The sequence below is a fragment of the Bos indicus x Bos taurus genome, chromosome 10 (genome assembly GCF_003369695.1).
Source record: "Bos indicus x Bos taurus breed Angus x Brahman F1 hybrid chromosome 10, Bos_hybrid_MaternalHap_v2.0, whole genome shotgun sequence".
Classification (NCBI taxonomy): Eukaryota; Metazoa; Chordata; class Mammalia; order Artiodactyla; family Bovidae; genus Bos; species Bos indicus x Bos taurus.
In genome coordinates this window covers 18,409,930-18,423,028 of record NC_040085.1, presented here as the reverse complement: position 1 = coordinate 18,423,028, position 13,099 = coordinate 18,409,930, and positions in this window count along the sequence as shown.

Below are 13,099 nucleotides of genomic sequence, written 5' to 3'. Positions count from 1 at the left end.
CTTCCTGACCCAGGGATTGAACCTTCATCTCCTCAATTGGCAGGCAGATTCTTTACTGCTGAGCTACTGGGGAAACCCAATTTATATACACAACTACTTAAATGCAGAGTTTAATAGTTATAGTAGTTTTATGGTCTTGGCAGATGTAGTCACCATCATCACTTAGGGTGAATCTGGACACCCACCTGAAGGTAAGCGCTGCCTTCCTCCCTAACATCCTAGAGTCCTGCACACTGGGTGCTGGCCACCTGCACACTGGGGCCTCAACAGCTTAATAAAGAGGCCACAGAAATGGAGAGGGAGATGAAGGAACAAAAATAAATCTTAACAGTGGGGAAAAAAAAGTTTTCTGGCAGGTTTCATTCCCCTAGTGGTAACTGTATCAGCTCTCTACTTCCAGTCTGATTCCTCATTTCACGTATTTGGATCCAGACTAGTGGGAGTACAGACAGGGCATAGGATTTTTTTTTTTTTTTTTTGCTTACCTGCTTCTCAATCAACTGAAAGGAATTTGAGATAGGAATTGTATCTGATTTTGTTTTCCACATTGCAGACAACTCTGTAAATTTCCAGAATGAATGCTGGAAGCTAGGCATTCCTGAAAACGCATAAGAGTTTAAGAGAACCTAGGTGATCTGCTGAGCCAGAGAGTCCTGCCAGCATGATAACTTCAACTCAAGATTCTAATTTTAGGTGGAGAGTTGGTTCAGTCACTGGGACTCTGCACTCACATTGAAGGGGCCCAGGTTCGATCTGTGGTCAGGGAACTAGATCCCACAAGCCTAAACTAAGACCTGGCACAGACAAAAAACAAAACAAGCAAAAAGAACTGCTCAGCAAACAGATGTGCATTAAAAATGATCCCACTTTTGGTAAGAACTAACAAAATTCATTTTAACTAGTGAGAAAATCTCAGTAGGTGAAAAAGGCACATTTGAAGAAGATTGTTCTTGAGTTCAACTGACTTAGTCACAGTCATTGTTACTGGATTGACAAGGCTGCCCTGAGGGCCTGTGTAAGGCAACCTCACAGCTGTCTGCAGCCACAAAATCCCCAAGCCTTAAAATGGTTTATGTCAGCAAAGAACAATGGCAGCAATTCTTATCATAATATAGTCAGACTTTGCATAAAATAAACCCTATCCTAGAGAAAAGAACAAGCTATGAAATGACCCCATTAAATCTTCTGCTGGGTTCACTTCACTGGCGCAAATAATTGCACAAGAAACTAGAAAACAGGCTGACAGACACTGAGCCAACAGTTCTTTCCACTGAGATCCCTGAATCCCCAAGAAAACAAACAAACAAACAGAAGACAGATCAATACCACACACATGCCTCAGGAATGAAGAGTGCCTGGCTAATATATTAACCATCTAAACTTGACATTCTAAAAAAAGATACTTAGTTGAATTACTTAGTTTCAAGAACCAGGTTACCTAAGTAAGGTCACCTGTCTCTCATGAGGCTAGAGGTGTAAGGTGGCTTGTCATCCAAGTAGGGTCCAGGGCCCCAAAGGAGGCCCCTTCAGGGAGGTTTACCAAACTCATGGAGTCTTCTCTCTTTAGTTACAGATCAGTACTCAGTCCAAGATTCACAGTGACTCCTCCCCAACCTCTTTGCCCTCATCTCTGTCCCTCTTTCTCTTTTGCCCACATCCCTCCTCTCTGGTATACTGGTCCACAAAATTCTAGGTTCCTCAGGATCCCCCAAATATTATTCCATCTCACAGTGAGACATTTGGGCCATTTTTGTTAAATCCCTCATGCACTGGTGCCTAGAAGCTGCCTCCGTGAAGAGAGCTGGGCGACGTCCTGGCTCAACTCACCTGTTTTCCTTATCTCTGTGCCACCTGATGTCCAAGATCCACAACTTGTTTCATATATTTTGCCCAGTTTTCTAGTTGGAAGGTTAACTCTACCTTTATCAGTAAAAGAAGTAACAGCAATTTATTTTTTAATTTTACAAATATGTCATTTTATGATGGATAGGGGTAATAACCTGCTCATTCAACCACACATTAGATGAGATCTTCTTTAAATGATCTGGTGGCTCAGATGTGTAAAGAGTCCACCTGCGATGCGGGAGATGCAGGAGACTCTGGCTCAATCCCCATGTTTGGAAGATCCCCTGGAGGAGGGCATGGCAAGCCACTCTAGTATTCTTGCCTGGAAATCCCATGGACAGAGGAGCCTGGCAGGCTATAGTCTCTAGGGCCACAAAGAATCAGACGCAACTGAGCAGCTGAGCAGAGCACATGGCACAGGGGTAGTTACTGGTCACTCAGCCACACATTATTTGAGACCTGACTGAGATAATGTTTCCAACATTATGCAACATTCCAACATTCCAGCAGCATGTGGGCTGTGTCCTGGGGATGAATAGAGTGAATTCAGGTGAAGGTCTAGGGAGAGGAGGGAGTGCTTTCCATGCAGAGGGGGCCTTTCCTGACCCATGGGAATCATGGAGACATATGGAAAGAAGAAACCCTCTGACCATTCCTCCTAAAAATTGTTAACTGGCATTATTTGCAAAGCTAGAGATATCATACCACATAGAAAATGATGGATGTAATAATGGAACATTTCCCAAAGCATGTTTGTGTTTAGGGCTCTTCTCTTAGAGTCCTGTTCCAGTCTCCTGTGTGTACCCCACAGACTATCAGCAGGAGGACTAGGTCAGGACCAGGTCAGAATGAGGACAGTGAAAATGTTAACTTTAAACTAAGCATTCAAAAACTAAGATCATGGCATCCCGTCCCATCAATTCATGGCAAATATATGGGGAAACAATGGAAACAGTGACAGACTTTATTTTCTAGGGATCCAAAATCACTGTGAACGGTGACTGCAGACATGAAATTAGGAGACACTTATTCCTTGGAAGAAAAGCCATGACCAACCTAGACAAAATATTAAAAAGCAGACACATTACTTGGCTGACAAAAGTCCATAGAGTCAAACCTATGGTTTTTCCTGTAGTCATGTATGGATGTGAGAGTTGGACCAAAAAGAAAGCTGAGCGACTAAGAATTGATGTTTCTGAACTGTGGTCTTCAAAAGAGAGCCCCTTGGCTCTTGAGAGCCACTTCGACTGCAAGGAGATCAAACCAGTCAGTCCTAAAATAAATCAGTTCTGAATATTCACTGGAAGGACTGATGCTGAGGTTGAAGCTCCAATACTTTGGACACCTGATGCGAAGAGCCAACTCATTGGAAAAGATCCTGATGCTGGGAAAGATTGAAGGCAGGAGGAGAAGGGGATGACAGAAGATGAGATGGTTGGATGGCATCACCGACTCAATGGACATGGCTTTGAGCAAGCTCCGGGAGCTGGTGTTGGACAAGGAAGCCTGGCCTGCTGCTGTCCATGGGGTCGCAAAGAGTTGGACACGACTGAGCAACTGAACTGAACTGAGGTCAGATATGACTGTGGTATAAAGAAATAGAGGAAAACAACAGAATGGGAAAGACTAGAGATCTCTTCAAGAAAATTAGAGATACCAAGGGAACATTTCATGTAAAATGGGCTCGATAAAGGACAGAAATGGTATGGACCTCACAGAAGCAGAAGATATTAAAAAGAGGTGGCAAGAATACACAGAAGAACTGTACAAAAAAGATCTTCATGACCCAGATAATCACGATGGTGTGATCACTGACCTAGAGTCAGACATCCTGGAATGTGAAGTCAAGTGGGCCTTAGGAAGCATCACTAAGAAAAAAGCTAGTGGAGGTGATGGAATTCCAGTGGAGCTATTTCAAATCCTGAAAGATGATGCTATGAAAGTGCTGCACTCAATATGCCAGCAAATTTGGAAAACTCAGCAGTGGCCACAGGAATGGAAAAGGTCAGTTTTGATTCCAATCCCAAAGAAAGGCAATATCAAAGAATGCTCAAACTACTGCACAATTGCACTCATCTCACATGCTAGTAAAGTAATTCTCAAAATTCTCCAAGCCAGGCTTCAGCAATACATGAAACATGAACTCCCAGTTGTTGAAGCTGGTTTTAGAAAAGGCAGAGGAACCAGAGACCAAATTGCCAACATCTGCTGGATCATGGAAAAGCAAGAGAGTTCCAGAAAAACATCTATTTCTGCTTTATTGACTATGCCAAAGCCTTTGACTGTGTGGATCACAAGAAACTGTGGAAAATTCTGAAAGAAATGGGAATACCAGACCACCTGACCTGCCTCTTGAGAAATTTGCATGCAGGTCAGGAAGCAACAGTTAGAACTGGACATGGAACAACAGACTGGTTCCAAACAGGAAAAGGAGTACATCAAGGCTATATATTGTCACCCTGCTTATTTAACTTCTATGCAGAGTAGACTATGCAGAGTACATCATGAGAAATGCTGGCTGGAAGAAGCACAAGCTGGAATCAAGATTGGAGGGAGAAATATCAGTAACCTCAGATATGCAGATGACACCACCCTTATGGCAGAAAGTGAAGAGGAACTAAAAAGCCTCTTGATGAAAGTGAAAGAGGAGAGTGACAAAGTTGGCTTAAAGCTCAACATTCAGAAAACGAAGATCATGGCATCTGATCCCATCACTTCATGGAAATAGATGGGGAAACAGTGTCAGAGTTTATTTTTTGGGCTCCAAAATCACTGCAGATGGTGACTGCAGCCATGAAATTAAAAGGTGCTTTCTCCTTGGAAGAAAAGTTATGACCAACCTAGATGGCGTATTCAAAATCAGGGACATTACTTTGCCAACAAAAGTCCGTCTAGTCAAGGCTATGGTTTTTCCAGTGGTCATGTATGGATGTGAGAGTTGGACTGTGAAGAAAGCTGAGTGCCAAAGTATTGATGCTTTTGAACTGTGGTGTTGGAGAAGACCCTTGAGAGTCCCTCGGACTGCAAGGAGATCCAGCCAGTCCATTCTGAAGGAGATCAGCCCTGGGATTTCTTTGGAAGGAATGATGCTAAAGCTGAAACTCCAGTACTTTGGCCACCTCACGCAAAGAGTTTACTCATTGGAAAAGACTCTGATGCTGGGAGGGATTGGGGGCAGGAGGAGTAGAGGACGACAGAGGATGAGATGGCTGGATGGCATCACTGACTCGATGGACGTGAGTCTGGGGGAACTCCGGGAGTTGGTGATGGACAGGGAAGCCTGGCGTCCTGTGACTTATGGGGTCGCAAAGAGTCGGACACGACTCAGCGACTGAACTGAACTGATGACTAAAGATATTGAGCATCTTTTCATGTGCCTGTTGGTCCTCTGTATATCTTTTTTGATAAAATACCTATACTGGTCCTCTGCCTAATTTAAAATAAGATTATGTAGTTGATATTAAATGAACAAGTTCTTTATATATTTTGGATATTAAATCCTTGTTGACATGTTGTTTGCAAATTTCTTTTTCTTTGTGTTAATGGTTTTCTTCTCTGTGCAAGAGTTTAGTTTGATTAGAAAAAAATATTATAAAGATGAATGTCACAAAGCATACTGTCTATATTTTCTTTTAGTAGTTTTATGATTTCAGCTCTTACATTTTAGTCTTTAAAACATTTTGGGTTATTTTTATTCATGTTGTGAGAAAAATTTCTAGTTTCATTCTTTTACATGTAGCTGTTCAGTTTGCTCAAAACCTACTTATTGAAGAATCTGTCTTTGCCCCCACTGTGTATTCTTGCCTCTTTTGTCATAGATTGATTGATCATAGGTGCATGGGTTTATTTTGGTTCTATTTTGTCTCATTTATCTATGTCTGTTTTTGTGCCAGTACCATACAATTTTGGATTGCTATGACTGTGTAGCATATTTTCATATCAGAGAGTGTAGTATTTTCAACTTTGCTCTTTTTTCTCAAAATTGCTTTGGCTGTTGAGGTCTTCTATGGTTCCATACAAATTTTAGGATTATTTTTTCTAGTTCTATGAAAAATGCCATGGGTAATTTGATTAAGATTGCATTGAATCTGTAGATTGCTTTTGGTGTATGGATATTTTAGCAATATTAACTCTTCCCGTCCATGAACACGAGACATCTTTCTATTTATTTGTATTGTCTTAAATAATTTTTATCAATTCTTACAGTTCTCAAAGTACAGGTCTTTCAATTCCTTTGTTGAAATTATTGCTAATTATTTTATTCTCTTAGATTCAATTGTAAATTGGGTGTTTTATTAAATTCTTTTTCTTATAATTCATTATTAGTATATAGAAATGCAAAAGATTTCTATATATTAGTTTCATACTCTGCAACTTTACTGAGCTTTACTTTCATTTATTTATCCTAATAGCTTTTTGATGGTACCTTACAATTTTCTATACACAACATCATGTCATTTGCAAAGAGTGGCAGTTTCTTTCTTCAAATTTGGATGCCTTTTCTTTCTTTTTCATATGTGATTGCCATGGCTAGGACTTCCAGTACTATGTTAAATAGAAGTGGTGAGACTTGCCTTGTTTAAGGTCTTAGAGAAAAAGCTTTCATTTATTTTTATTTTATTTTATTTTTATTCTTGCATTCTTTATTAAATGAGAACAGCTATTGACTAAGTTACTTTAAAGATCCGTAATGGCATTTTAAATAAGCAAAATATTATACTGTAAGATGAACCAGTATACAGAAACACAGCTTAATTGGAATTAATTTAGACAATCAGTCACAACGTTGATGCTGCCAACAGGGCTCAAATTAGTGCCAATACCAGCTGAGGTTCTTTTCTGACAATTGTTTTATGAGTACTAAATAAAAAGCATAATAACATTAAGCTCAAAGGAATCCTGTTGTTTCTCGCCTCCAGACACAACTTATCACCACTTACCATAAATCTGTATCCACTCATCTTCTTTTCTAGCTTGTTATAGCATTGATTCAAAATCCTTGATTTTTCCTTCGTTGCATCTTACACAATTTATCAAATGTCTTGCTGAGATACAGGGAAAAGACTCCCACTGCCTTTGCCTCATCTACTTTCTTATTCACTGCAAACACTTTATCAGATCTCTCAGGTCCTATCCTTTGTTCTTTTTTTTTTTTTTCATTATCTTAATTTTATTTTATTTTTAAACTTTACAATATTGTATTAGTTTTGCCAAACATTGAAATGAATCCGCCACAGGTATACATGTGCTCCCCATCCTGAACCCTCCCCTCGCCACCCTCCCTATACCATCCCTCTGGGTCTTCCCAGTGCACCAGCACCAAGCATCCAGTATCGTGCATCGAACCTGGACTGGCAACTCGTTTCATACATGATATGATACGTGTTTCAATGCCATTCTCCCAAATCTTCCCACCCTCTCCCTCTCCAACAGAGTTGATAAGACTGTTCTATACATCAGTGTCTCTTTTGCTGTCTCGTACACAGGGTTATTGTTAGCATCTTTCTAAACTCCATATATATGTGTTAGTATACTGTATTGGTGTTTTTGTTTCTGGCTTACTTCACCCTGTATAATAGGCCCCAATTTCATCCACCTCATTAGAACTGATTCAAATGTATTCTTTTAATGGCTGAGTAATACTCCATTGTGTATATATACCACAGCTTTCTTATCCATTCATCTGCTGATGGACATCTAGGTTGCTTCCATGTCCTGGCTATTATAAACAGTGATGCGATGAACATTGGTGTACACGTGTCTCTTTCCCTCTGGTTTCCTCAGTGTGTATGCCCAGCAGTGGGATTGCTGGATCATAAGGCAGTTCTGTTTCCAGTTTTTTAAGGAATCTCCACACTGTTCTCCATAGTGGCTGTACTAGTTTGCATTCCCACCAACAGTGTAAGAAAGTTCCCTTTCCTCCACACCCTCTCCAGCATTTATTGCTTGTAGACTTTTGGATCACAGCCATTCTGACTGGCGTGAAATTGTACCTCATAGTGGTTTTGATTTGCATTTCTCTGATAATGAGTGATGTTGAGCATCTTTTCATGTGTTTGTTAGCCATCTGTATGTCTTCTTTGGAGAAATGTCTATTTAGTTCTTTGGCCCATTTTTTGATTGGGTCATTTATTTTTCTGGAGTTGAGCTGTAGGAATTGCTTGTATATTTTTGAGATTAGTTGTTTGTCAGTTGCTTCATTTGCTATTATTTTCTCCCATTCTGAAGGCTGTCTTTTAACCTTGCTAATAGTTTCCTTTGATGTGCAGAAACTTTTAAGTTTAATTAGGTCCCATTTGTTTATTTTTGCTTTTATTTCCAATATTCTGGGAGTTGGGTCATAGAGGATCCTGCTGTGATGATGTCAGAGAGTGTTTTGCCTACGTTATCCTCTAGGAGTTTTATAGTTTCTGGTCTTACGTTGAGATCTTTAATCCATTTTGAGTTTATTTTTGTGTATGGTGTTAGAAAGTGTTCTAGTTTCATTCTTTTACAAGTGGTTGACCAGATTTCCCAGCACCACTTGTTAAAGAGATTGTCTTTAATCTATTGTATATTCTTGCCTCCTTTGTCAAAGATAAGTTGTCCATATGTGTGTGGATTTATCTCTGGGCTTTCTATTTTGTTCCATTGATCTGTATTTCTGTCTTTGTGCCAGTACCATACTGTCATGATAACTGTGGCTTTGTAGTAGAGCCTGAAGTCAGGTAGGTTGATTCCTCCAGTTCCATTCTTCTTTCTCAAGATAGCTTTGGCTATTCGAGGTTTTTGTATTTCCATACAAATTGTGAAATTATTTGTTCTAGTTCTGTGAAGAATACCGTTGGTAGCTTGATAGGGATTGCATTGAATCTATAAATTGCTTTGGGTAGTATACTCATTTTCACTATATTGATTCTTCCAATCCATGAACATGGTATATTTCTCCATCTATTAGTGTCCTCTTTGATTTCTTTCACCAGTGTTTTATAGTTTTCTATATATAGGTCTTTAGTTTCTTTAGGTAGATATATTCCTAAGTATTTTATTCTTTCCGTTGCAATGGTGAATGGAATGGTTACCTTAATTTCTCTTTTTGTTTTCTCATTATTAGTGTATAGGAATGCAAGGGATTTCTGCGTGTTGATTTTACAACCTGCAACTTTACTATATTCATTGATTAGTTCCAGTAATTTTCTGGTGGATTCTTTAGGGTTTTCTATGTAGAGGATCATGTCATCTGCAAATAGTGAGAGTTTTACTTCTTCTTTTCCAATTTGGATTCCTTGTATTTCTTTTTCTGCTCTGATTGCTGTGGCCAAAAGTTCCAAAACTATGTTAAATAGTAATGGTGAAAGTGGGCACCCTTGTCTTGTTCCTGACTTTAGAGGAAATGCTTTCCATTTTTCACCATTGAGGATAATGTTTGCTGTGGGTTTGTCATATATAGCTTTTATTATGTTGAGGTATGTTCCTTCTATTCCTGCTTTCTGGAGAGTTTTTATCGTAAATGGATGTTGAATTTTGTCAAAGGCTTTCTCTGCATCTATTGAGATAATCATATGGTTTTTATTTTTCAATTTGTTAATGTGGTGTATTACATTGATTGATTTGTGGATATTGAAGAATCCTTGGATCCCTGGGATACAGCCCACTTGGTCATGGTGTTTGATCTTTTTAATGTGTTGTTGGATTCTGATTGCTAGAATTCTGTTAAGGATTTTTGCATCTATGTTCATCAGTGATATTGGCCTGTAGTTTTCTTTTTTTGTGGGATCTTTGTCAGGTTTTGGTATTAGGGTGATGGTGGCCTCATAGAATGAGTTTGGAAGTTTACCTTCCTCTGCAGTTTTCTGGAAGAGTTTGAGTAGGATAGGTGTTAGGTCTTCTCTAAATTTTTGGTAGAATTCAGCTGTGAAGCCGTCTGGACCTGGGCTTTTGTTTGCTGGAAGATTTCTGATTAAAGTTTCAATTTCGGTGCTTGTGATGTGTCTATTAAGATTTTCTATTTCTTCCTGGTCCAGTTTAGGAAAGTTGTACTTTTCTAAGAATTTGTCCATTTCTTCCACGTTGTCCATTTTATTGGCATATAATTGCTGATAGTAGTCTCTTATGATCCTTTGTATTTCTGTGTTGTCTGTTGTGATCTCCCCATTTTCGTTTCTAATTTTATTGATTTGATTTTTCTCCCTTTGTTTCTTGATGAGTCTGGCTAATGGTTTGTCAATTTTATTTATCCTCTCAAAGAACCAGCTTTTGGTTTTGTTGATTTTTGCTATGGTCTCTTTTGTTTCTTTTGCATTTATTTCTGCTCTAATTTTTAAGATTTCTTTCCTTCTACTAACCCTGGGGTCCTTCATTTCTTCCTTTTCTAGTTGCTTTAGGTGTAGAGTTAGGTATTTATTTGATGTTTTTCTTGTTTCTTGAGGTATGCCTGTACTGCTATGAACTTTCCCCTTAGGACTGCTTTTACAGTGTCCCACAGGTTTCGGGTTGTTGTGTTTTCATTTTCATTCCTTTCTATGCAAATTTTGATTTCTTTTTTGATTTCTTCTGTGATTTGTTGTTTATTCAGCAGCGTGTTGTTCAGCTTCCATATGTTGGAATTTTTAATAGTTTTTCTCCTGTAATTGAGATCTAATCTTACTGCATTGTGGTCAGAAAAGATGCTTGGGATGATTTCTATTTTTTTGAATTTACCAAGGCTAGATTTATGGCCCAGGATGTGATCTATCCTGTAGAAGGTTCCATGTGTGCTTGAGAAAAAGGTGAAATTCATTGTTTTTGGATGAAATGTCCTATAGATATCAATTAGGTCTAACTGGTGTATTGTATCATTTAAAGTTTGTGTTTCCTTGTTAATTTTCTGTTTAGTTGATCTATCCATAGGTGTGAGTGGGGTATTCAAGTCTCCAACTATTATTGTGTTATTGTTAATTTCTCCTTTCATACTTGTTAGCATTTGTCATACATATTGTGGCTCTCCCGTGTTGGGTGCATATATATTTATAATTGTTATATCTTCTTCTTGGATTGATCCTTTGATCATTATGTAGTGACTATCTTTGTCTCTTTTCACAGCCTTTGTTTTAAAGTCTATTTTATCTGGTATGAGTATTGCTACTCCTGCTTTCTTTTGGTCCCTATTTGCATGGAAAATCTTTTTCCAGCCCTTCATTTTTAGTCTGTATGTGTCCCCTGTTTTGAGGTATGTCTCTTGTAGACAACATATATAGGGGTCTTGTTTTTGTATCCATTCAGCCAGTCTTTGTTTTTTGGTTGGGGCATTCAACCCATTTACATTTAAGGCAATTACTGGTAAGTATGATCCCATTGCCATTTACTTTATTGTTTTGGGTTTGAATTTATACACCGTTTTGGTGTTTCCTGTCTAGAGAATATCCTTTAGTATTTGTTGGAGAGCTGGTTTGGTGGTGCAGAATTCTCTCAGCTTTTGCTTGTCTGAAAAGCTTTTGATTTCTCCTTCATATTTGAATGAGATCCTTGGTAGGTTATTTTCTTTCATCATTTTAAGTATGTCTTGCCATTCCCTCCTGGCTTGAAGTGTTTCTATTGAAAGATCAGCTGTTCTCCTTATGGGAATTCCCTTGTGTGTTATTTGTTGTTTTTCCCTTGCTGCTTTTAATATTTGTTCTTTGTGTTTGATCTTTGTTAATTTGATTAATATGTGTCTTGGGGTGTTTCACCTTGGGTTTGTCCTGTTTGGGACTCTCTGGGTTTCTTGGAGTTGGGTTATTATTTCCTTCCCCATTTTAGGGAAGTTTTCAACTATTATCTCCTCAAGTATTTTCTCGTGGTCTTTCTTTTTGTCTTCTTCTTCTGGGACCCCTATGATTCGAATGTTGTAGCATTTAATATTGTCTTGGAGGTCTCTGAGATTGTCCACATTTCTTTTAATTTGTTTTTCTTTTATCCTCTCTGATTCTTTTATTTCTACCATTCTATCTTCTAATTCACTAATCCTATCTTCTGCCTCTGTTATTCTACTATTTGTTGCCTCCAGAGTGTTTTTAATTTCATTTATTGCATTATTCATTATATATTGACTCTTTTTTATTTCTTCTAGGTCCTTGTTAAACCTTTCTTGCATCTTCTCAATCGTTGTCTCCAGGCTATTTATCTGTGATTCCATTTTGATTTCAAGATTTTGGATCAATTTCACTATAATCGTTCGGAATTCTGTATGAGGTAGATTCCCTATCTCTTCCTCTTTTGTTTGGTTTGGTGGGCATTTATCCTGTTCCTTTATCTGCTGAGTATTCCTCTGTCTCTTCTTGTTTAAATTGCTGAGTTTGGGGTGTCCTTTCTGTATTCTGGCAGTTTGTGGAGTTCTCTTTATTGTGGCATTTCCTCACTGTGTGTGGGTTTGTACAGGTGGCTTGTCAAGGTTTCCTGGTTAGGGAAGCTTGTGTCGGTGTTCTGGTGGGTGGAGCTGTATTTCTTCTCTCTGGAGTGCAATGAAGTGTCCAGTTATGAGTTATGAGATGTCTATGGTTTTGGGGTGACGTTGGGCAGCCTGTATCTTGGAGCTCAGGGCTGTGTTCCTTTGTTGCTGGAGAATTTGCTTGGTATGTCTTGCCCTGGAACTCGTTGGCCTTTGTGTGGTGCTTGGTTTCAGTGTAGGTATGGAGGCGTTTGACGAGTTCCTGTCAATTAATGTTCCTTGGAGTCAGAAGCTCCCTGGAGTCAGGGTTTGGACTTAAGCTTCCTCCTTACTGTAAAAACTTATTTTTACAGTAGTTTCAAAACTTCTTCTTCTATACAGCACCATTGATAAAACATCTAGGTTAAAGAAGAAAAGTTTCTGTACTGTGAGGGTCACCCAGAGAGGTTCACAGTGTTACATGGAGAAGAGAAGAGGGAGGAGGGAGTTAGAGGTGACCCGAATGAGATGAGGTGGAATCAATAGTGGAGAGAGTGGGCTAGCCAGTAATCACTTCCTTATGTGCACTCCACAACTGGACCACTCAGAGATGTTCACAGAGTTATACAGAGAAGAGAAGAAGGAGGAAGGAGACAGAGGTGGCCAGGAGGATAAAAGGGTGGAATGAAAAGAAGGGAGACAGTTCCAGCCAGTAATCAGTTCCCTAAGTGTTCTCCACCTTCTGCAACACACAGAAATTCCCGGAGTTTGGTAGAGTAGAGAGGAGTTAGGGAGGAGACACAGGCGACCTGGTGGAAAAAAAGGAGAGTCCAAAGGGAGAGAGAGCAGTCAAGCCAGTAATCTTGCTCCCTAGTGAAAAATTGGTACTGA